At 47.8% G+C, this 24,523-nt stretch overlaps 2 protein-coding genes across 6 annotated transcripts in view; both read right to left on the minus strand.

The window, feature by feature from the left end:
- Positions 1 to 2,740, minus strand: part of CRACR2A (calcium release activated channel regulator 2A) — a 112,039-nt gene extending 109,299 nt beyond the window's left edge. For all 5 annotated transcript variants that reach the window (XR_012419706.1, XR_012419707.1, XM_045364557.3 and 2 more), the window contains exon 1: positions 2,590 to 2,740. The gene's annotated coding sequence lies outside the window, so the exon portion shown is untranslated. The remainder of the gene's footprint in view (positions 1 to 2,589) is intronic.
- Positions 2,590 to 24,523, minus strand: part of PARP11 (poly(ADP-ribose) polymerase family member 11) — a 131,976-nt gene continuing 110,042 nt past the window's right edge. Inside the window, exons 8-9 of the transcript XR_012419710.1 lie at positions 23,435 to 24,081; positions 2,590 to 2,859 (exon numbers count right to left, since the gene is read on the minus strand). The gene's annotated coding sequence lies outside the window, so the exon portion shown is untranslated. The remainder of the gene's footprint in view (positions 2,860 to 23,434; positions 24,082 to 24,523) is intronic.

Consider the following 24,523-nt stretch of genomic DNA (forward strand, 5'->3'; position numbering starts at 1 on the left):
AGAGTGGGGCAGGGAGGTCTCTTTAAAAGGACAGCTGCTACCCAACCCAACCAGTTGTCCACATGTTAGAACCAAGTGTTTCCAGTTCTTCTGATTATTCAAAGATTTTTCAGAATTTTTAAATGTTACACACGTTCAGGGTCAACACGAAATGGCAGGTTTATTCTGTGCAGTGTTTCTTGTACAAAAAATGACTAAAAACAACCTGTGTTCATCAGTAGGGGATTGTTAAATTATGGTAAATCCATACAACGGGATACTACACCCCTGTAAAAAAAGAATGAGGAAGCTCCCCACATACAGATAGGGAAAGATCACCAAGATAAATTAAGTGAAAAAGGCAAGGTTAAACATAGTGTGTATAGTCTGCTATAATTAGGTAAGAAGTAGAGGGATGGAGGCAGATATATATTTGTACTGACTTTTATCTGCAAAAAGGAATCCTGGAAGGTTGTATAGGAAACTAATAAAAGTATTTACAGGGGACGGGCAGGGCAGGACTGGCCACTGGAGGCAGGGATAAGATTTCACTGAATACCTTTCTATAGCGCTTTAATTTTTGAACCACGCAAATGTATTGCCTATTTGAAAAATAATACAAAAACACTGTGTACACCAGCTACTGGGAAGAAAACACATCTATGGGCTACGAACAGCCTGCAGGCTTCTGGGCTGGAACCTTCACGTTAAGGGCTCCAAAACTGCAGAGGCAGAAAAGTTGGCGGCAGTGGGTCCCAGCTTTACTAGGTTTGGAGACAAGTAGGTTGTTCAGTGTCTGGTGTCTGGAACTCTCTCTGGATTGCCTGGCAATGCGCTAGTTGAGCCCAGCAGCCCCCACCACCTCTAGGGGGAAAGCGACGAACTCCCAGCCTCTCTGGGAGAGACGGCTCCAAAACTCAACTTCCCGGGAAACTGAGGAGATCCAAGGTCTCCAGCTGCTGGGCAGACAGAATTTCCGGGCATTCCTCGACAGTTAAGGCTGCCTGGAACCCCAGTGGTGTGTTCCCCTCATCAAGGCTGTGTCCCACTTGTCCCATACAAAGAAGAGCGACAGGTGGGTGTGGTTCCTCCTCTGGAGCACGGCATCCAATGCGTCCGGCTGGGCCCAGCTCAGCACACCTCCCTAGGGACTGCTGAGCGCAGAGGACATGCTCCCCTGCTGACACTGCTGCCAGTCACTTCCAAGCAGCACCACGGAACACCGTGCATATTCATCCCGGCCCTTCGTATGTCCCTAGTCTTGTCACTGTGAATGAGCTCACTGAGTATTTCGGCTTGAACTGGGATCTCCACATTGAAGTCCTAACCCCCAGTACCTCAGAATGTGACCTGCTTTGGAAACGGGGTTGCTGAAGATGTAAAGAGTTAAGATGAGGTCACACTGGAGTACGGCGGTTCCTAATATGGCTGGTGTCCTTATAAAAATGGGAACATTTAGAAACACACAGGGAGAATGCCATGTGATGATAAAGGCAGACATTGGAGTGATGCAGCTGCAAGTCAAGGAAGATCAAAGTCTGCCAGCGATTCTGACGATTTTGTCAGAAGCCAGGGCGAGGCAAAGAGAGGCCTCCTGTATACCAGAGGGATCATGGCCCTGCTGACACCTTGGCTGCAGACCTCTAGCCTCTAGAACTGGGAGACCTGACATTTCTGTTAATCACCCAGTTAGTGGCACTTTGTTAAGGCAGCCCTAGGAAACTCACACACTCAGCAACCTCGGCCAACTCAGGTGGCAAAAGTACCCACCACCGCTCCTCCTCAGCAGGTACCGACAGATACTGGTGACAACCCTGCTCCCATGAATGAAGATTCTGGGACCTGGCCCGATCAAGTTGATTGTGTTGGAATCCATCAAATACTCAACCAATAAACAATGGCTGAGTACCCGACCTTGTGAAGAATGCAGGAGAAATAAAATATTCCATTACTGCCCTCAAGGAGTTGATAATTTGAAGATTCAAGAAAGACACATGTAATAATGGCCAAATTAGTATTATTTTCCCCCAACCCTCACCCATGACCAGCAGATGCCACAGAAGTCACTCCTAACTAAATTGCACTGTGCTCCCAGCTGGATTCAACCTTCTACTGCATCTCATTTCGCTGTTCCCTGCATGTGTCTGGAAGAACTGCTTTTTCAGCTCTTCGGGACATTCTTTAGGATGTCAGGCTATTAGACAATTTCCAGAAGCTGTCGCCACTGCTCCTGACATGGAGCCCACACTTCTTGCCCACTGTGGACACCCACTCCTGGCCAGAATTGTCTGCCACCCCCGGTGAAGCCGCTCCCATCAGTTTCTTGTGAGCGCTTTTGTCCCAGTCAGAGAAGCAGACCCTACAGGTTGTTGAGCCTATTCTGCAGCTCTCAATGAATCTGACAAGCAAAAAACATGAGATCCAGGGGGTCTGAGAGCCCACTTTGTTAAGCTGACAGTTTTCAAGCCAGGGGCAGGCTACAGAAAATCAGAGACCCTCAGCAGAAATGCTGCTTTCTTATCTTCGTTCAGAACATTTGTTTGCTTGGCCCAGCCTTCTCGCAGGAGGCTGCTCCCAGCACCCCCTGCATCCAGGAACTCCGATTCTTACCATCAGCAAGACTCGTGTCCAGCCACACGCCTGGCAGGAGAGGAGGCAGCACAGCTGTGTGGAGTTCTCCTGGCACTCCTGCTGAATCCCAACGCTCTGGACTCTGGCTCCTGCAGGGTTTTTCTTGTGCTAAGTGCCCAGTGGAGGCTCTGGCTGGGTTCATGGAGGAAGAGTGGCAAGCCGCTGCTGCCGCACCCTTGACAAACAGCCCAATGACCCCGGGTGGCTCCGTGCCAGCCTCCTGAAGGGCAGCTGTGGTCAGGGCATGACCTATGGGTAGAACAGAGAGAGGAAAGGGTTCCTCACTTTGACTTCAAGCAATTCATTTTAGATTATCTGGGTTGGGCTTTGAGGCAGACACTGTTGTCTGCTGAAGCAGCATCCATTTTTCCTTTCCTCCTTTCTAGCAGATTCTGTCCACTCAGGACAGTGACCTCCCCAGCTCAGAGGCCTCCTCCAGCCAAAACAAAGCAAGCTTCTTGCCAGTGCATAGATTGGGGTGGACTCTACCCGGCCTCTAGTCGTTAAGATGTGAGAGGAGCCCTGCTAGGGGTGCTTGGGGAAGCGTTTTCCCAGCTCTTTTCCTCTGCTGGATGCTGTGCCATCTAATGTGTTGACTAGAACCTCTGCAGCCACTTTGTGACCATGAGGAGGACGCCTGAGGCAGAACAGAAAGAATGAACCCGGGCCCCTGATGACTTCGTTAACCACTGGATCAGACACCACCAATATCATCCTTCCTCCAGACTTCTTATTACACATGTAATAAATATCCTTGTTTAAATCCATCGAGTTGTGAGGGTTTGCTACTCATAGCGAAGATTATCCTAAGTGATGTGCACTGAGATGTTCCTGAGACCACAAGACCACATTCTTGAATCTAATCCCACTATCCTAACTACAACATTTTCAAACTTTCAGGACACACACACACACACACACACACACACACACACACACTCTTTTCTCCACCTTTTCATGGTATTCAGTCCTTTTCCTAGACTGGACACATTTTGCCATATTTTCTTTTTTTTTTTTGATGGAGTCTCGCTCAGTTGCCCAGGCTGGAGTGCAGTGGCACGATCTCCACTCACTGCAAGCTCCGCCTCCCAGGTTCATGCCATTCTCCTGCCTCAGCCTCCCGAGTAGCTGGGACTACAGGTGCCCGTCACCACACCTGGTTAATTTCTTTATATTTTTAGTAGAGACGGGGTTTCACCGTGTTAGCCAGGAAGGTCTTGATCTCCTGACCTTGTAATCTGACCGCCATGGCCTCCCAGAGTGCTGGGATTATAGGCGTGAGCCACCGCGCCCAGCCCGTATTTTCAATACATTCTGCAACATATGCCAACTCCATCATTTAATTAAGAAACATTTTTTACCCCCACTGATGTACCAGACACTTTGCGGGGCTCCCGGGACTCAAAATTGAAGTCAGGGACTAAACACGGAAAATGGCATGGAAATTCCTCAAAAAACTAGAAACAGAACTACCATATGATCCAACAATCCCACTTCTAGGTATGTGTCTGAAGGAAACACGATCAGTAGCTCAAAGTGATCCCGCACTCCCGTGTTCACAGCGGCAGTATTCACAATCTCCAAGACATGGAAACAACCCAGGTGTCCATCAACGGATGGATGGATAAAGAAGCTGTGCAGTGTGTGTGCGTGTGCGTGTGTGTGTCTGCGCACGCGCATATACATAAGAGAATATAATTTATCCACAAAAAGAAGGAAATCCTACCATTTGCGACAACAGGGGTGAACGCTGAACCTCGAGGGCATTACGCTAAGTGAGGTAAGCCAGACAGAGAAAAGCAAATTTATGATCTCACTTATATGTGGAATCTAGAACAATTGAACTCAGAGAAACAGAGAGTAGAATGGTGGTTGCAAGGGGCTGTAGGTGGGGAGAACGGGGAAATGTTGGTCCAAGGATACAAAATTGCAGTTATAATGTGGATAAGTGGGTAAGTTCTAGAGATCTAATGTACAGCGTGATGACTTAATACTGTATTGTACACTTGAAATTTGCTAAGAGGGTAGATTTTAAGTGCTCCTGCCACATACGCAAAAATGGTAACTAGGTGGGGTGATGAATGTGTTAACTAACTTTATAAAAAAAATTTTCTCTTTGAATTCTATATTAACCAACTTGATTGGGGTATCATTTCATAACACATACATATATCAAATCATCATATTGGACACCTTAAAATTATAGAATTTTATCTTTCAGTTACACCTCAATGAAGCTGGAAGAAAATGAAGCCTTGCGGAGACACAGCAAGTGAGCCCAACTCCTGGGAAAGAGGCGAGTGCAGGGCGGCAAATGCTAGGATATGGTGCACGCGGGCCTGTGTGGGCACAAAGAAGGGTGCAGAAGGCCTGGGGCTGGGAGGGTGTTAGCAAAACGCTCCTTAGAAAAGAAATGAATTCTTGAGAGGAGACGAGAAAACTGCAAGCAATAAAGAGAGGGAGGCAGACATTCACAACCAAGTATGTAAATAATAATACAAATAACAACCAGCAATGGTGGCAACTAACAGTTCCTCACACTTACAATGACCCAAGCAGTGTTTGAAAGTCTTCTGGGTATTAACCCATTTAATCCTCCTCCAAAGCCTGTAAGGTAGTTCAAGGATTGGTCCCTTTTTATGGATAAGTAAACCGAGGCATGGAGAGGTTAAGTGACATAGGAAGTGGGTAGCAGAGGCAGGATTTGGACCCAGGCAGTGGAGCTCCGAGGCTCACATGCTTTTTAGGATACACTGGTGGTTCTCACAGTGGCCACCAGAAGAGAAGCCCCTGCAGACCCTGGAAACTTGTTACCAATTCAGATCCTGGGCCTCATCTCGGACCCACAGAGTTAGAACCTCTGCAGGTGAGGCCCAGCATGCCATGTTTTTACAGCAGGCCTTCCTTGTGATTCTGATGTTTGAGAACCCTGCTTGACACTATAAGCCTGAACTGAGAAGGGATGGCATGCTCAGAGGACCATGAATGCTGCAAAGAGAAGCAAAAGCCAGAGGGAAAGACAAGGAAGCTGTGAAGAGGCTTGCACGTCATCCTCAGGAGGATGGGCTTCACTGTATGGGCATGAGGGAGAAAGGTGTGGGGTGAGGCAGGGAGGTGGCTTGATTAGGCTTTGTTCTCTGTGACAAGATCTCTGGCATGAGTGCTAGATGGGGAAGAAGATGGAAGGAGGGAGCCCAGGTAAGAGGTTGATGCCATGACCCCAACAAGTACAGCAGGGGCTGCACTAAGGTGGTGGCAGTGCAGAGAGAGGAGGGATAGGGACAGATTCAAGAGACAGAGTGTGATGACAGTTGAACATGGGTACTGAGCTGGCAGAGGTATCTAGGATGACTCCATGACATCTAGCTTCAGAGGTTAGGTAGATGGGTGACATTATTTAGCCAGATAGGAAATTCTACAGGAAGAACAAGTTTGGCAAGGAAGAGAATTAGTTCCACTTGGAAATGTTAAGCTTGAGGCTTCTATGGGACATCGGGGTGGAGGCATTTAGGATGCAGTGAGAGAAAGATCTGGTATGCAGGAGTGGGGACAGGGCTGGACATATAGGTGTGGGATTTGCCAGTTGAAATATATAAGGGTTGAAGCCACAGACATAATTAAGGCTGCTCACAGACTGTGCAGAGGGAGCAGAAAAAACTGAGGGCTGGAATCACGCCGGACACTGACATTTAAGGGACACTCAGAGCACATCAGCCAAGGAGGCTCAGAAGCAGTGCTCAGAGAGAAAGCAAAGGAAATAATGTTGTCTCAAAACCAAAGGATGAGAAAAGATGGAGAATGTTTACAGAACTAGAGGTTGACAGCAGGTTCAAATGTTGTAGACATGTCAGACGTTCCAGAGAAGAAACCCTGGACGTATCAATGAGGAGGTCACGGGTCAACTCAGTAATATTATCAATGAGGAGGCCATGGGTGAACTCAGTAACAGCAGTCCCAGTGGAAGGATGGAAGCAGAAGCCAGATTCATTCACAGATGCATTCTCCAATAAGCAACAGCTACCATGTGCCAGGCTTTGTGCTTTGCGCTGCGATAGGGTGATGAACTCAGCCCTTACCAGGTAGTGGAGAGGGGAGAAAGTGGACAGAAATTACAACAATGATTATGGATCACAATTGGCGTAAGCGCTCTGATGAAGACGTGAAGACATACAAAGGGCTTGCTATCGGGAGCCCAAAGCAACAGGACCAACACAGAAGACGAGAGAAAGGAAATTACATTTATGTGGGGTCCACGGGGTGAATAGGAGCAACCCAAGGAAAGATGGGTGGGAAGCGTGTTAAGGATGGGGGACAGCAGGCATAAATATCCTCAGGTAGAACAAGCATTTTTGTGTGTTCAAGAAATGGAAGGAAACCAGGGTGGTGAGAACAATCCTAACGTGGAAGAGAGCGGTAGGAGATGAGGTTGAAGAGTAGGACTTGATGGGCCAGGTTAGAGATTTGGGACTTTATCCCAACAAGCCATAGGAAATCATTAAAGTTAAAAATCTAAAAGGTTGGGAGAGACATGATCTGATTTGCATTTTTTAAAAGATGACTTTGGCTGCTTGTAGGGAGTGAAATTGGAAGAGGAGGGACATGGAGTGGATACATGGAGGCTGCTTGTGGGGAGTGAAATTGGAAGAGGAGGGACATGGAGTGGATACATGGAGGCTGGTTCGGGGAATCATTACAGCTCAGGCAAGAGATGGCAACATCTTGGACCAGGGCGATGGCAGCAGAAGTAGGCACAGGTGAAGAGATTCTAGAGCTATTTAGAGGTGGAATCAAGAGGACTGGGTGGCCAATGGGATGTAGTAAGTGGGGGGAAGGAGCAGTGGAGGCCAGCATGGACTCTGTGGTCCCATCTACATCTATTCTTGGATATTCCCACAGGGCCACTGGGATGGAAGAACACATATCCTTTGAATTCCAAGGCAACAGGTCCTACTGGCTTTTGCAGGGCTCAGATCAGAACTAGAGGAAAAGTCCTACCAAGCCTTCCTCTCCTAAAAGAGCCCCTCATTGATAAAATGATGTCTTCTAAATAGGCCTCCTAGAAATTTCCTCATCTTGTTTGGTGACACTGCTTCTGGTGTCATGTCCTGTGGGGTGGGGTGCCAGGCTGGCTAAGTCCCATGGTGAGTGGCTTCTCATCACAACACCATATGCACTCTTCAGGGCATTCACAAAGTGCATTCAGCACATGTGGGCAATTCTAGGCTCCTCATGCCGATCTCCATCTGGTCAGTTTTCCCTCTCCTAATTTTGTCAATTTTCCAACAACATGTAGATTTCTATTTTCATCATTATGGCAGGCTAAGTACCTAGATGGACCTTGCCACTAGAAGCTACTAAAAAGTTTTATGTAATTTTTTTTTTTAATTTCCAAAAGCATTGATGGACTGACAAGAAAGGAAGGAATTCACTGTCCAGGGGCTTCTTTAGATAATAAATATCCAGATGCTGACTATAAAAATGACTGTAATGTATTTAAAGAAATTAAAGCCAAGCTTGAAGATATGTGCAAGAGACAAAAAGTCATGAGGAATAACCAAGAAGTTTTGAAGAATGAACCAAAGAGAATGTTTAAAAATAAAAAAAAATAATTGAAATGACAAACTGTGGATAGACTTAAGAGCACATTAGATACAGTTTGAGAAAGAGACAGTAAACTGGAAGCTGGGTCAATAATAAATTAACCAAAATGCAGCCCAAAAAGATAAAGACACTGAAAAATATGAAAGAGAACTTATGAGACATGAAAAAGAGTCTAACTCACATCTGTTTGGAGTTTCAGAAGGAGAAGGAAGAGAATATTTAAACAGGTAATGACTAAGAATTTTCTAAAGTGATGAAAAACACCAAGACACATATTCAAGAATCCCAAGAAGAATAAATAAAAATAAATCCATAAGCAGACACATTTCAGTGAGGTTTTAGACCACCAAAGACAAAGAGAGTGTCTTAAAAGCAGCACAGAGAAAAGAGAAATTACCTTCAAGGGATTAACAGTTAGGTTATTTCTCATCAGTGATGAACAAGACAGAAGGCAGTGGTAAAATACTTTCAACATGATAAAAGCGGGTGACTGTCTTCTGAGAATTCTATACTTAAAAAGATATCCTTTAAGAATAAGAGAAATAAAGACATTATATGACCAAAAAAAAAAAAAAAAAACCTGGGGGTTGGCCACACATTTTCATTCTCACTGAAAATGAAAAATTTTAAAAGACGGACTTCAAACAGAAAAAGACAGAATCTAGGTGAAAGATCTGAGATTAGGGAAGAAATGAAAAACAAAGAAACTGAAAATGGATTTTCTCAGTGGGTTGTTGAAAAAATTACAGATTGGTAGTCAGGCTTGCTTATACTGGCATCTTGCTGCCATCTCTTGCTATCTGAGAAACTTGAATCAAATTACTTAATCTCCCAAAGTCTTGATTTCTTCATCTTAAAAATTCATCTAACAGTGTCACTTATACAAGCATTTTTTTGAGGAATAAATGAGCAAATACCCACGAATGCTCCAGCATAGCTTCTGTATTTGGAAGGTGCAAAATAAATGTTAATTTCTTATCCCTTTTAAAATTAATGAGCACATTTTAAAAATAAGACATTGCTAGTAACAAAGAATGACTCCCTTTGCTTCAGTTCTAAGATAAAATTCTGGCACTGTTTCAAATTGTACAAATATGAACTGTGTTCAGCAGTTATTTTCATCTTTCCAGTATCAAGCCTAAGATCTTTTGAACAAAATATTTATGATTTCTTTATTTGGGCGCGGTGGCTCATGCCTGTAATCCCAGCACTTTGGGAGGTTGAGGTGGGTGGATCACGAAGTCAGGAGATTGAGACTAGCCTGGTCAACATGGTGAAACCCTGTCTCTATTATAAATACAAAAATTAGCCGGGTGTGGTGGTGCGTACCTGTAATCCCAGCTACTCAGGAGGCTGAGGCAGGAGAATCGCTTGAACCAGGGACCTGGAGGTTGCAGTGAGCCGAGATCGCACCACTGTACTCCAGCCTGGCGACAGAGCAAGACTCCGACTCAAAAATATATATATACATATATATATACACATTGCCTGCATACACACAAGCCCCAGGGATACATCCCAGATTCTAGATGAACTCACAATTTTAAAATAATTTGTGGTCACAGTGTTATGAGGTTATAAAATACATGCTGGTCCATCCACAGTGCAAAACGACATATCCTGCCCATCCTCTTTCCTCACATCCTTGCCCAGGGCTCTCCTTTCAACTAGGAGATGGGGACACACAAATGATCCCTCTGCAGCTTCTGCTACCCTAACCCCCATGCTGGAGAACCCCCCCAGCTTCTTCCACGACCCTACTCTCAGTTTCACTGGGGACTGAAAAAGGAGAGGAAAGCCCAAGTGAATAAAAGGTAGCGAAGAAAAGTTAGCTTATTCTTCTTTAGGGTCTCTGCCTAATTTTTATTTGACAACACTTCGGGAGAAACAGATAAAGTCAGAGTGAATCTTTCCTTGATGGTGTCGAGAAAACAAAAAGCACTGGTGCTGAAGTTCTAAGTTCCAGGTCCCGGGGTGGCGTCCTCACTCGGCATTTGCAACTTACATGTCCTTGGGCAAGCCACTTAACCCCTTATTTTAGTTATGAGACAATAATTATATCATATTTGTAGAGCATTTTACAATGTACTAAGTGCCTCCACAGTCATAATTTTATTTAATATGCTTAGCCAAGTGTATAATACTCAGTACGAATACCTTACTGCATTGCTGTCCAGATTTGAAAGCAGAGTCTGCGGGTTGCTGTGTGAACTGCAAACACCTTCACCAACAGAGAGATCATCTCCGTGTACGTAACTTAACCCATTATGGTTACTGAGTGGGCTCTGCAGTCAAGCACCTGGATGTGAATTCTGGTTCTACACTTACTAGCCATGTGACCTCAAGCAAGTTGCTTAGCTACTTTATAAGCCTCAGTTTCCTCACCTTTAAGCTAAGGAAAATAATAATTGTACTAGCTTGCAGTGCAGAGCTTTGCACATGGTAGGCTCTCAGTGAGAGGTGACTTGAATTTACATCAAGTTGAAGTTGACAGCTGTCTGACCACACATATGTACTCAAGAACACCCACCCTCCTTCTTCCTTTATTCTCCATGGTTGCCTCCACCCTCTACATCCCTAGGCAAATATTTGCAAAGGGAGGGCAGAAGCTCCAGATAGCAGGACACACCCAGTATGACTTTCTTAAAAAGTAACAAAGCCCCATTTTTCCATTTCCCACTTTCTGTAGGCTTTGGTTCCCACTCTGCTTCAGGGGCGTCTCCATGCTGTTTTGGTTGGAAACATAGCCCAGACTTCTGAGGGCCCCAGTCAGCCTGGACCCCTTCCTACTTCCTCCTGAGGATCTTGATGGGACAGGCTGGAGAGCTCTGGACCGTGGCGCACTGGCTGAGCTTCAGCCACCTAACTGGACTATGCAGTTTACCCTTTTGATAAGAATCATTGATGACTGAGCCAACGCTAAATGGATCTATTATAATGACAGAAGCAGCAAAGGTTAATTTAGGCCAAACTGATAAATGAATGGAAACTACTCCGCTGCACAAAAATCAGCAACCTCCACTTAAAAGGCTGTATGTTCATGAAGGACTTTCTTATTTTCACTGTGTAATTCCATCCTTATCAATTCCCTCAGGGACACGAAGCGTAGCCCTTTTCTGGATGAGGCAACTGAGGCCCACAGAGAGCAAGTGGCGAAGCCGAACATAAGCCACGCTCTTCCTCCCTCACACCCGATGCTGCCGCCTGGCACAGCTTCTCCACCTGAGCTTTCTGACGTTCCTGCCTGCCCGCTCCCAGCTTCTGTGGACCAGGTCCTAAAAGAACAGCATTAGGAGTCACACCACGTGGACATTTGCATTCCGAACGGGACAGGGCAGGACGATGGGAGACATGGCTTAGTCACTCAATTTACATCTTAGTTCACAAAAGGAAAACACACCCTCAGGGGCTCCAGTGAGGCCCAATCAGCCTGGAGTTCACAGGCGAACTGCCTGCGGCAATGAAGCGGGCACACGTATCCTGCATCCTCTCAGTGAGGGCAAGACGGTCACCCGTGACTGTCACTCTGCTAGTTAACATTTCTCTCTAAAGCACCTCTGAGACGGCCCAGCCACTTCACAGGTTGCAGACAGAGGCTGTGTGGCTGCTGGGGTTGAATGCACATGTGAGGCTGGGACAGGGAGGGCTGGACTAACCACTGTTACCCAGGCCTAGGACATGGCCAAATTGTGAACAGCTGCCTTCGGCTCTATAACCAGGACTGAAAAGAAATCAGGCAGCAGGCATGAAAGAACTCAATAGTGGGCCTATTGGTAAAAGAGTTACCATCTGGGCATCTCTCATTCTGCTTTGGCTGGCTTTTCCTGGTGGATAACTGTATAAGGAGAGGGTGAGTCTCTGAGGGTGGGCCCATCTTCTTCCACTCGATAGCTCTCTGGCACCTTCTACAGGGTGCTGAATACCATCTCCATCCTAATGGGACACAGTCCACATCAAACATGCCCAAATCCGTGCTGATTCTAGAAACCTTCCAGAGTACACGCCGAGGCAGGGCCAGCTGTGCTAGGTTCTATATGACAACATCCCTGTCTAGACGAAGGAGGAAGGATCAGAAAGTCCAGAATCGAATCCTGGCTCCCTGCTGGGAGAAATCTCACCTCCTTCTAGATTATAAACTAGTCAGTGAAGGCCAGCAGAAGAGTGTGATCCTTACAAATATTGGTAGGCACATTCTACAGCCTGGGCAGAACGTCACTGGTTTGATTTCCCTAAGAATGGCCCTCAGACATGTCTATTAAGATGGACAGAAGGACACTCACGGAACAGTCCTCCCAGGACTTCCTGCCACCACTTACCTGCTGAATTCTACCATCCTTGAAGACAAAGCTCAGTTCCCACCTACTTGGCTAAGCCCTCTCCAAGGCCCAGTTTCTTTCTAGAGCACATTCATTCTGTCCCATCTCCTTGGCAAAAGTTACACACGTTATCTGGGGAGGTCACCTCTCTCTGCACTTGTGTCTGGTCAAAAGAAATACTGTGTCCCTTTTTCTTGTACAAAGCACTTCACACAGCAGGTGTTCAATAAGTACATATTGATCCATTTTGTCTTTTGTTTCATTGGCATTAAATCACAACAATGTAACCCCTAAAGTGTCAGAAAATTCAGATGTGGTGTGTGTTATGATCTAACTGCTATTGAGTACAAATTAGAACTTTTCATTCTATTTCAAACTTCTGTAAACAGGGCTTGTACATTTTTTAAAAATACGTTTAGTTTGCGATGTGTGCCTACGGAATGGAAGCCGAGTAATTTTTCTTTTTTCATTGACACTCATTTTACCTGGCAGTTCCTTTTTGTGGCTCTGGTTTGGTTCAAGCTGCAGTTCAATGGACTAAAAATGCATTCCTTAAAAAGAAGTACTACAACAGACTTTTAAACCGGCCTTTTCCATCCCTATATTTCTGGATGGCCTGTGCCCGGGGCGGCTCACCTGACATGGCATCGGCAGCTTCTGGCTCCCATTTCACAGGCGTGTGGAGAGAGCTCTGTCATCAAGCAGACCCTGCAACCCAAAGTGTCAGCCCTTTGTAGGAAGTCAGTCAGGCACAGGGGGATCAACAGCCTGGGGGAGGTGTCCATGGTGCAGGTGTCTACACCAGGACTAGGTGTCTGGTGTGAACCTACACAAGTTGTTGAGCCTCTCTGAGCCTCAGTTTCCTCAACTGTAAAAAGGACATGGTAAGACCCATATCAGAAAATGTCTGGCACATGGTAGGCACTTGACAAATTATCTTCTTATGAAGCATGCAGCCCACGCAGAAGTTTGCTGAACGCCTTGCTCCTTCCCCAGCTGACTTCGTTCCGAGAGTTAAGCCACATCAGAACCCTGTGCCCCAAAGAAAGTTGAACCCAGAAATCTGAGTTCTGAGACACACAGCAGGGGCTTGCAGTCCATGGGGAGGGAAATGGCAAGCATAGGAAATGTGCCAGAGGACACGTTGCAGATGTGTCAGATGCTAGCAAGAATGCTCGCTGGGGAAACGGCAAATACACTCTGTAGTATCTGTGGCCAGGACAACCACGGCCTAGGAACAAACTGTGTCCTGAGGAAACGCAGAATCAAGCTGCGGTGAGATACCGAGAGGGGACAGAAAAGCTAAACAGATCACGACCCAGAACAGGAGCTGAGATGGTGACTAAACCCCTGCTAGCCAGAGAAGGCGCACGAATTCTCCGCCTTGGGAGGAATCACAGTCAAAGCTAAACTCACACTTTTTTAGTATATATGAAATTCATTGAAAAGCTTAATTTAACAGTTTGGTAAATTCCATTAGCAGTTTATCTATGGTAGGTAATGAAACTATTTTTAAGTGAATCCTTTTTGGCTAAAGGCCCCAGTTAAGAATCCTAGTGGAACATGGTTCACATAATACAAACCCAGATCCGTGCAGATTCTAGAAAACTTCTCAAATAGACACTAATGTGCCCAGGCAGGGAAGCTGTGCTTGACTCTGTACAATGACACCCACTGTCTAGATGAAGCAGGAAGAATCAGAGAGTCCAGAATCGAGTCCCAGCTCTGAAATGACACCGCCTCGGGTATGTTACTGACATCTGAGGCGCTCAGTTTCCTCATCTGGAAAGGGTGGGTGATTGCACTACCTTATAAGACCCTGGGGAGAAATATACAAGGTTCTGCACAAAGTACTCAGCCACAGGAGGGCAGTCTCACGGAAGCGCTTTTGATGGAAGCAGATAATTTTTTTAAAAGCCCAAACAAACGGAGAGGAATAAGAGAGAAACGGCAGCAGAAAGATTACAAAAGTCGACAGGACATCTGATGGTGAGGCCATTGTGCAGAGAGGGAGCTGAGACAGTATCACTGTATGACTTCCTGCAGCCACAGTTAAAACCAAACCTTCTCAAACCCTGTCAGTTTGAGAAGATGAAACAATTTGCAATGTGAATATACTTATTGCCATTGCACAGCACACTTAAAATGGTTAACATGGTACATTTTATGTTAGGTATATTTTATCCCAATAAAAAAGTGAAGATCCAAAAGCAAACAAAGAAAAAAACCCTAAATCTCAACTCTCTGCCCACTGAAGACAGTACAGTAAAAATAACATAAAGAAGAGTTGGATGGCCTTCCCTCTGTGGGATTCTGTAGGGAAGGCAGTGTCCATGCACCCAGACGCCACACCAAAGGCCCTGTGACTCAAGATCTCTGTCCTGTGGATGATCTGTATTCGGGGTGTCTATTCAATCCAAACTCCCAGAAGACCCAAAAACCTAAAAGCCACTGGAGGCCATGACACCACTGAAAGATCTAGAAGTTCTTCTGCTGAACAATTTGTGATTCCTGATGGTATCTCCCCAATGGCAATTTCTGATCGTGATTCACATGACACTACCCACAGAAATGAACTTCCAAGAACTTCTCCTACCCTCACTCCCACCGCGTCCTCCTCTGGGGATGGTGGTGCTGCTGCTGTCTGGCTCAGAAAACTTGCCTTGGGAAGAAAGCCTCTAAAATTTCAGCCCTGCTCAGGTTAAGAAATAGTAGCTTTGGGCCAGGTGTGGTGGCTCACGCCTGTAATCCCAACACTTTGAGAGGCTGAGGCAGGCGGATCATTTGAGGTTGGGAGTTTGAGACCAGCCTGACGAACATGGAGAAACCCCGTCTCTACTAAAAATATAAAAATTAGCTGGGCATGGTGGTGCATGCCTGTAATCCCAGCTATTTGGAAGGCTGAGGCAGGAGAATCTCTTGAACCCGGGAGGTGTAGGTAGGTAGCAGTGAACCAAGATCATGCCATTGCACTCCAGCCTGGGCAACAAGAACAAAAAAAAAAAAAAAAAGAAAGAAAGAAAGAAAGAAAGAGAAGAGTAGAGAAAGAAAGGAAAAAAGAAATCATATCCTTGACAAACTATCTCCTTCCCCACAGAAAAACGAAACCTGGCTGAAGGTAGGAGGTGTCTCTCTGGCCAATGTCTCTCATCTCCTTCCCCCTGACCTCCTGACCCCATTCATGCCTTCAGAAGGGCATGGCCCTGTCGAGGGGGTGTGTTCCTGTGCCTCAGGGCCCTGCGCTGTAAATGCTTTCCAGCCTGGGCTGTACTTCTACGTGCAGCTCAAATCTTACCTCCTCTCTAAAGCCATGAGAAATATATCTTACTTACTTGCCTATAAACACTAACATCATTGGTTATTTTTTATATCATCCCCTGTTATGAGCTAAATTATGTCCCCCCAACAATTCATATGTTGAAGCCCTAGCCTCCAATGTGATGGTATTTGGAGATAAGGCTTTTAGGAGGTGATTAGGTTTAGATGAGGTCATGAGGGTGGGGTTCCCATGATGGGATTAGTGCCCTTATAAGAAGAGACACCAGAGAGCTCTCTCTCTCTCTCTCTTGCTCTCTCTCTCCCCCCCCACCCATCTCTCTCTCCTCCCTCTCCCCTGCCCTTCTCCCTCCGCCCTCCCTCTCCCTTCTTCCTCTCCCATTCTCTCCCTCTCCCTGCCATGTGAGGACACAAAAAGAAAGTGGCTTTCTGCAAGCCAAGGAGAGAACCTCTACCCACCAAACTGACACCATGATCTTAGACATCCAGCCTCTAGAACTGTGAGAAAATAAATTTTGGTTGTCCAAGCCACCCAGTCTGTGTTATTTTGAAAAAACACATCCCCTCAAAGGGACTGTGCATGCCTGCTGCATGGACCACCCCTCTCTTCTTAGACCAGACACGCTGCAGGGGCCTTTGCTGGCACATCAGGGACTCAGCACACATAGAAGCTAATTAGGTGAGAGACTGCCTCTGCCTCCTAGGGAATTTCAGTCCAAGACAAGCACAAGTTATGAAGGACCAACAAGGGGAGGAGTACATCTCAACAAGTTGGTTGAGAAGGACCAACAAGGGGAGGAGTACACCCTTAGCATGGAACTCAACCACAAGCTCTCAAAAGAGGTAATGCCACCATGACCCATGCAGTCACGTGTGCATGGACCACGTGCTTCCTCACATCCCTTAATTCACCTGACACGGATCAACAGGTAACTCCTGTATTCCCACTTCAATGAAGAGAAAAGAAACTCAGGTTTAGAGGGCTAATCCCAAAGACACATGACTGGTTAGAGTCACAACCCAGGCTCTGCACTAAGCATTCAGAGACGGCAGGCTGTGGAATGGTTGAGGACTTGGCCCTAGAGCCAGACTGCCTGGATTCAAATCCCAGCTCAGCCTCTTATCAGCTGTGTGACCTTGGAAAAGTTACTCAGCCTCTCGCGACCTTGGCTTCCTCATCTATAAAATGGGGAGAATGATAACAGTGCCTATTTCCTAAATCTGTTATAAAGATGAGTTCATTTATGCCAAATTCTCAGCCATGCCTGGTGTATTTCTGTGCATCAACCTTGAGGTGCAGTGGAAAGAAGGTCCCTGGAGTTCCATGTTTGGTCAAAGTGGGGCTGCAGGAAGTTGGCCTCCCTCCCGCATCCGCACCAACCCAACCCTCTACCCCAGCAGGTGAAGGTATGTGGTTATGTGCAGTGGACAATGTGGCAAAGCTCCATCCATTTACCAAAAGAACTCTAGCAGACTGCAAATCCCAGAGCTCAATGCTGAGCAATCTCTAAAGTAAATAAAGTGAAAATAAACCAATCTCCCAGGTAATAGGAGATTTTCCTCTTGTCTGCACTGGTAATTGGGTCATTGTAGCCAACCTCCCACGTCCCCTGGTGCTGCTGTGAGTTAAAAAGGGAGTAAAGGAAGCTGTCTTTACTTCACAGAAATACAAGTGAAGGTTCTGGGAGGAGGGCAGCCACACCCACTGGTTCCAGCTTGTCCTGGTGCACCTGTCGCATGTGTGCTACGTCTCAACCTTCTCACCTTTCCTCTAACTAAGCCCAGAAGGGCACAGCGTTCCACAGGCTCAGGGGTACACCACAAGCACAGGGCTGGGTGTCAAGCCTATCCAACCTCACTGCTGGAATTTGCTTGGGTAAAACGCCGTTTCCACTTTCCCACAAGTTCTCAGGCCCAGCCTCACATTTGTCCACCCCCAGGCAGAGCAGCTCTATTGTGTGAATGAGGGAGCTTCAGCACAGATGGGGTGCAGACAGAGGCCCTTGGAATCTGAACCACAGGGGAAGCTTGCCTGCTCCTACCTCCCAGCATCTTCTAGAAACACGTGGAGCAACACCCAGAGTCAGACTCCACCCACCATAGAGCCTGCTGCCCTATAAATGCCTCCCTTGGCCAGCCTCATCCAGGATATGTCAACAGACAAGGGAAGAAAGTGTCTTGCTGGCATTCTGAGAAAGCCAGGGCTGGGAGCCAAAACACACTGACGAGGGGCATGCACTGTCTCCTGAAGAATCTGTCACAAAAGAAAATTCTATAGCCCTCAAGCTGGAAGAGGCCCTGGAGATAACTTTGTCATCACAGGGTGGCACCCTCTAGTTGCCCCAGGCAGATGAGGTCCTAGAGGAACCCATCCCTAACACTGAACTTCAGGAGGTCCTTCCTGTATCTAACTCAGCCTTCAGTGAAAGGGCAGAGCAGTTACAAGGCAAGGATGACTGAGAACTCCAAGACCTGAGGCCAAGACTCAGCACTGTGTCCAAGGTGTGGAGCCTGTAGAGGACGAACCCGACTGAAGGTTGTCCTCCCCCTCGCCTCAGCCTGACCGCAAACTTGTTTATGTCATCCGGATGACATCATGCTAACTTGACCAGTTAGAGCAGCTGTGAGGGGAAACAGACCCCAAAGGTCCCTCTGCTGAGTCCTGTGAGGGGAAGGGGTGTCTTCGTGTGGATGCTGTTGGTGAGGAGAGAGCCAGTGGAGCATGACGCTTATGGTGCAGGCTCTGAAACAGCCAAGCTGCCTGAGTTGAAATCCTGCCTCAACCGTGTACTGGCTGTGTGACCACAGACATGATACTGTGCCTCTCTCTTCCTCAGTTAACTTTTCTATAAAATGGGCATGATGGCAGTGCCTAGTCAATTGGGTTGCAGTGAGGCTTCCACAAGGGAATACACGGACAGCCCTTGGGCTGTGCCTGGCACTTTCTGTGCACTGCTGTTGTGAAGGTGACCAGTTTGCCTGGGACATCCTGGCTATGCTTGTGGTCCCAGCATTGCTATGAATATTCCCCCTTTTATTCCCGGCAGTGCCCGAGGTTGGATGATGTATTATAAGAGTGACTCCCTTTGGCTTCTTCATGTCCACCTGGTTATCTCCCTGCTTCATGCTGCCTCTGAGTACTGGGGAGCCAGGTTCCCAAAATACAGGTCCCCAAGTAGGCTATGCCCATGCCACTGACGTGTCTGCCGCACAAACTCAGCTTTTCCTCTTTTCCTTTTTCTCTGCACTTTGTCTCCCCTCCTTCCTCGATCCTTACAGCCATCCTCTCCTTTCCTGCTTCCCTGCCTGTGCCTTAGGATTCTGGTGGTGCACACAGGTACCGTCTGGCTTTATTGGGACCTCCCTCTGACCCTGGACTTGGATAGAACCCTTTACAGCTCTAACTAAACTGTGCCTTATCAAATTTCTCTCACAGGAAAGAAAGCAATTTGAAAAGGCAAAGAAATGACCAACAGATGGATGAATGGAACAATGTGCTGGTTTTTGTTGTTGTTGCTGTTTCTTTGTGTGTGTGTGTGTGTGTGTGTGTGTTGTGTTGGTAGGAACAAAAAGTGTACCAGTTTGAAATGGACCATCGACCTGCCTATAAAATTGTTCCTTGGGCTTTAAAAAAATTTTTTTTTCATTATTATTATTTTGAGATGGAGTCTTGCTCTTGTCACTCAGGCAGGAGTGCAATGGCACGATCTCAGCTCACTGCAATTTCCGCCTCCCGGGTTCAACCAATTCTCCTGCCTTGGTCTCCTGAATAGCTGGGCTTACAGGTGCCTGCCACCATGCCCAGCTGATTTTTGTATTTTTAGTAGAAATGAAGTTTCACCATGTTGGCCAGGCTGGTCTTGAACTTCTGACCTCTGGTGATCCACCCAGCCTCGGCCTCCAAAGTGCTGGGATTACAGGTGTGAGCCACCACGCCCGGCCCCCAGGGCTATTTTATAGGAAACCCTGGAGGCTCCTCTGCAAGACAGCAGCCTCCCTGTGTGTCAGTGGAGAAAGCAAAACCTCTGGAGCCCAAGGACCTGGGCCCATTTCTGCCACTCACTAACAGCTGACAAAGGACCATGATTTCGCAAAGACTCAGTTTCTCCATCCGTAATATAGGGCAGACTTGTCTCTAGAACACCGTGATTCTATGACATTGTAAAAGGCCCTGGACCTGCTCTTAGGATCCTGAATTCTGCAATATTCTGCAATATTGGCAACTGCATCTTTTAGCTCTTCTCTAGGGGAACATACGAGGGAACCAGGGCCTTGGAAAATATAAAATCTGAACTAATTCTCACCTAAAGTATCATGGCAAGTGCCTGAGTCCTCTGTGCATTGCAACAGAATAGACATTATTTTGTGTGGAAGAAAAGCAAGAGTGATGTGAACTCAGTGGGTGATCAGCCAGTCCCTGAGGAATCCCTCACTAGCTCTCCTCCAGCCTAACTTCTCTCAGCTGCATTGCCAGTACCCAGGCAGCTTGCAGGTTCAACCCTCCTTCCCCACAACAGGTTCAGCAAATTATTGCGACAAGGAGCCCCAAGGCAGAATGGATGGCTACTGTGGCCACTGCCGCAGTGCTGGGGCCTGCCTTCTGCAGGCTCACCACAGGCTGACACATCTCCAATCACTCCCCACACCTGGGATTCCATCTCCATCAGTGGCATTACCAACCACTCCAACTCTGGAACCCAAATCGCCATCATCTTGGTCTCTTCTGCTCTAGTCCCTGACATTTATTCAGTTACCAGATTGCATCTACTCCATTGTTCTCTGGGTTAAAATCCCCATCCCACCACTTATTTGCTATATGACCTTGGATAAACCACTTAACCTCTCTCTCAGTTTCCTCCTCTACAATATGGAACGATCATAGCAATCTCCTCATGAGGCTGTCAGGAGGAATAAATGAGATTAAACATGAAAATCTCCTACCACAGGCCCCGGCACATAGCAGATGACTTTTCCCCCACCCCCAAGACTTTTAGCCCCTTCCTGTCCATTCCCACCAGCCCTGTTCAACCCCTCATGGTCACTGCAATGGGCTTCTTCCCAGGTTCTGTTCCCAAAGCTTCCTCCACTGCAGGACATCCCATACCCAGCTGCAGATGACATGTTCTGAATCCAGCATCAAGAACACCACTTCCCTTCTTAGAAACCATCAAAACATCCCTAGGCTTAATAACGAGGCGAACACTCCAAACCTCTGCCATCTCTCCCAGGCAGCACTCCTCACCGAATTGTCCACCACATTCTTCCTCGCTCCTCAGGTGCATCCCACTTCACGGCTTTGCTCAGCCGTCCTTCCCCAAGATGCCCAGACCCAGACTCCTGTTCAAGGCCCGGCCTCAGTGCCACCTCCAGGACGCCCTCTGCGAGTCACTCCTTCCAGAAGTAACCTCCTTCCTCCAGACTCCCTCTACATGCTTTACAGTATAGAACCGAGAGGTGACAGGACCTCGGAAGCCATACATGAAGCCCCTCACTTATCACTCAAAAACTACGCATAAAGTTGCTCTTATGGACAAATACTATCCCATAAGGTTGTGCATGTTAATTTCACCTGAAAAGGGGCATGAACCCTGGACCCTCCAACAAAAATGCTGATTCCACGTGGAGCAAGCTGCCCTGACTTCATATCCCTCTGCCCACATCCTTGATAAAATGACTCTTCGGTACATGCTGTTTTCTTCCAGAGACAAGGAACTCACCACCTCACGAGTTAGGTTCTTCCTCCTGACCTCTGACCACGCTGGGGACTCCCACGGACTGACCCTTTCTGTCCTCTAAAGTCACACGGAAGGAATTCCTTTGAGACTCCTGGTGTCCTCCACAGAGCCAAACAGGGCAAGTTCCCAAGCACACCTTGTAAGCAGATGAATGAACTCAGAGGGCTTTCCCACGTGGCAGGGCACATTCGCTGCATCCAGGGCATGCATGGGTGCACAGACACACACACACACACACACACACACACACACACACACACGGGCAGAGTCAGCACAGGGCCGCTGAGCCACACAGCCAGACCAGCACACGCTGGGGCCAGGGCGGAAGCCAAGCCTCAGCAGCCGCCCACTTCCTGACCGCCTTCCTTTGCTCTGGGAGGTTCTCTCTCTCTGTGTCTGTCTGTCTGTCTGTCTCGGTTCTTTGTTTCTACACATGGCAAGAGTTGTGGGTGCTGCCTGCGTGGCCAGGGCTCCTAGTAGCATTGACCTGCAAGGTAGGAGTTTTGGATCTTAGGCCTGAGACCTTGGTCAAGTCACTCTACCCTTCTGAGCCTCAGTTTCCTCATCTGTGAAATGAAGAGGCTGGATGAGGCTGGAGGGTTCCTAAGGTCCCTTCCTGACCAAAACCCTAGGGCTTCTCGGCTCCCCTCCAGTCCCGTTACCGAGTGACAGCGAGGGGAGCAAGGGCCAGGCCAGGCCTGGGGGTGGCAGGGGAGCCAGCTGTTCCCACCCAAGGGCCCACAGCCTCCAGCCAGGCTCTCTGCGAACTCCATGCGCTGCACACACGCGCTCACACTTCGCAGCAGCCGGAGAAGCAGGCAGGAAGCGCCGCGCCCCGGGTGCCCACCCTCAAGCCTCAACCTTCCTCCACGTTACCTTGAGCGTGTACGCTTCCCGCGGACCTGCCCGCGCGCCCGCTCGGCTCACAGCTGTCAAGCAGCCGCCTGCCCCGCCGCCCGCTCCGCCCGACTCTTTCCGCCCGGATCCGCGCGGCTGGACCAGCCCCCCAGCGGAGCTCAAGGGGAAGCGGCGCCCCCTGGGCGCCCTCCTGGACTTGCGCGCGCCGAGCGGCGGGTCCGGGCCGGCAGGCGCGACCTGAGACTGCCAGGGAGTGGCGAGGGCGGGGCCCCTGCCGATTTAGCCTGCCTGACTGGTCGGGCTTCCCCAGCCCCTCTGCCCCCTAGGCCCCCTAGGCCCCTTGCCCCATTCAGGTTCCCATCAGTCCGGCCCTTGCTGACTCACTGGAGAGGTGGTGTCTAGGAGTGCACCCCGAAAACCCGCCAACGGCCTGGCGTCACTCCAGCTGTTATCTCTGGGAACAGAAACTAAAAGGGGATCTTATTCTTTATACTTTTCTGAACCTTCTGTCTATTCTACTGTGGGCATGAATCGTTAAAAAACAAAACAAAACACCAAAAACCCAAAGCCCAATACCTATTTGTTAATAAAGCACTAAGTAAATCTTCAAAGGCCTCCCAAGGTGTTCAGGCCGCGGGATAACCCCTCAGCCTAGTGCCCAAGGCAAGGCCCACCCTGCCCACTGTGGCCACAACCTAATTTTCCAGCCTCACCCTCTCTCCCTCACACACACACAACACTTGCTCTGGACACACTGGCTGTTGCCAAACACCACCTGTTCTTCACGGCTGCTGGGAGTTCTTGCTTTTTGCCTGGAGCACCCTCCCCTTTCATCTCTGCCTGTTGAAATCCTACTCATCCATCCAGGCCCCTCTGAAATGTCACCTTTTTTGGAGAACCCTTCCCCAGACACTGCCCCTGCAGAGTGCCCCAGTTCTTTCTGGTAAGCCCATCGTTCTAGTGCTGGTTTATGTAGCATCCCCCTCTCACACACACTAAGCCCTCTTCCAAGGTGGAGAGAAACAAATGAGCACTTACTGAGCAGCTGTTATAAATTGCTCTGTGGAGTCCTTTCTTCTCCTTGCAGCCCAGCCAGCCACTAGCCCACAACCTCCCTCCACCCCACCAGAGTTTCAGAAGGCTGTCAGGGTTCTGAGGCCTGCCCTCTGGTGTGTCCCCACTGTGTGCCTTGGCTTTTCCAGCTCTGTCCTGGGTAGGCTTCCCTGTATCAGCCTCCAAGTTCTGCAAGCCGGTGGCTTGCCCTTCTCTCAGCCCTATGTGAGGAAAGAAGGACCTTTCATTATCAGAATCGGAGAAGTGGAAGGGACCTCAGAGATTATCCAACACAAAGCCCGCCCACCCATTTTACAGAGGAGAAAACTGTGACCAGAGAAATAAAGTCAGAGGCATCGGAGGTACCTACCATTGTTATTGTTGTTTTTAATACTGTTAATACTTGCACGTTTAGATCGCCTTTCACTTCCAAAGCAATGTGTTGTCACTCATTTGCCCCTCACAGTCTCAGAGGTATTATAGTGGTTAGTGCACAGACTCTGGAGGCCAAAGCCCTGGGTTCAAATCTCGGTGCTCCAACTTGCCAGCTACATCCTTGGCAAGTTAATGGAACTTTCTCCACATTTCTCAGTACAATGTGGATAGTAACAGCTCCTGCATCATGGGGTGTTCTATGAATTGAAATAAATGTGTATCTTTAAAGGGCTTAGAATAGTAGCAGGTGCATTAAAAATGTCAAATGTATTTGCTCTTATCAAATTTTTGTTGTTGTTAATTGTATCACTTTGCAGTTGGAATAACAGAGGCTCAGAAAGGCTGAGACTCATCCAAAAAATTGCTGCTTTGGGGATGGTTTCTCACCAAACTCCATGCAGTCGTCTTTGTCTCTGACACTGTTCTGCCTCCCGTACCCTTATGTCTGAGTCTAACCACCTATTTAATAGGGAAGAAAAGCAACTGTCCTTTAGCCCACCTCAGAACACGTAGACATTTCATGGTACAAACACTAACCACATCTTCTGGTTTCTATGGGGATGTCTCTGAGTTGCTAGCATTTTCTTTAACAGAACACCACACCTCACGGTGTCCTTCAGAATCACAGAGCCGTCACAT

The sequence above is a fragment of the Macaca fascicularis genome, chromosome 11 (assembly GCF_037993035.2).
Source record: "Macaca fascicularis isolate 582-1 chromosome 11, T2T-MFA8v1.1".
NCBI lineage: Eukaryota > Metazoa > Chordata > Mammalia > Primates > Cercopithecidae > Macaca > Macaca fascicularis.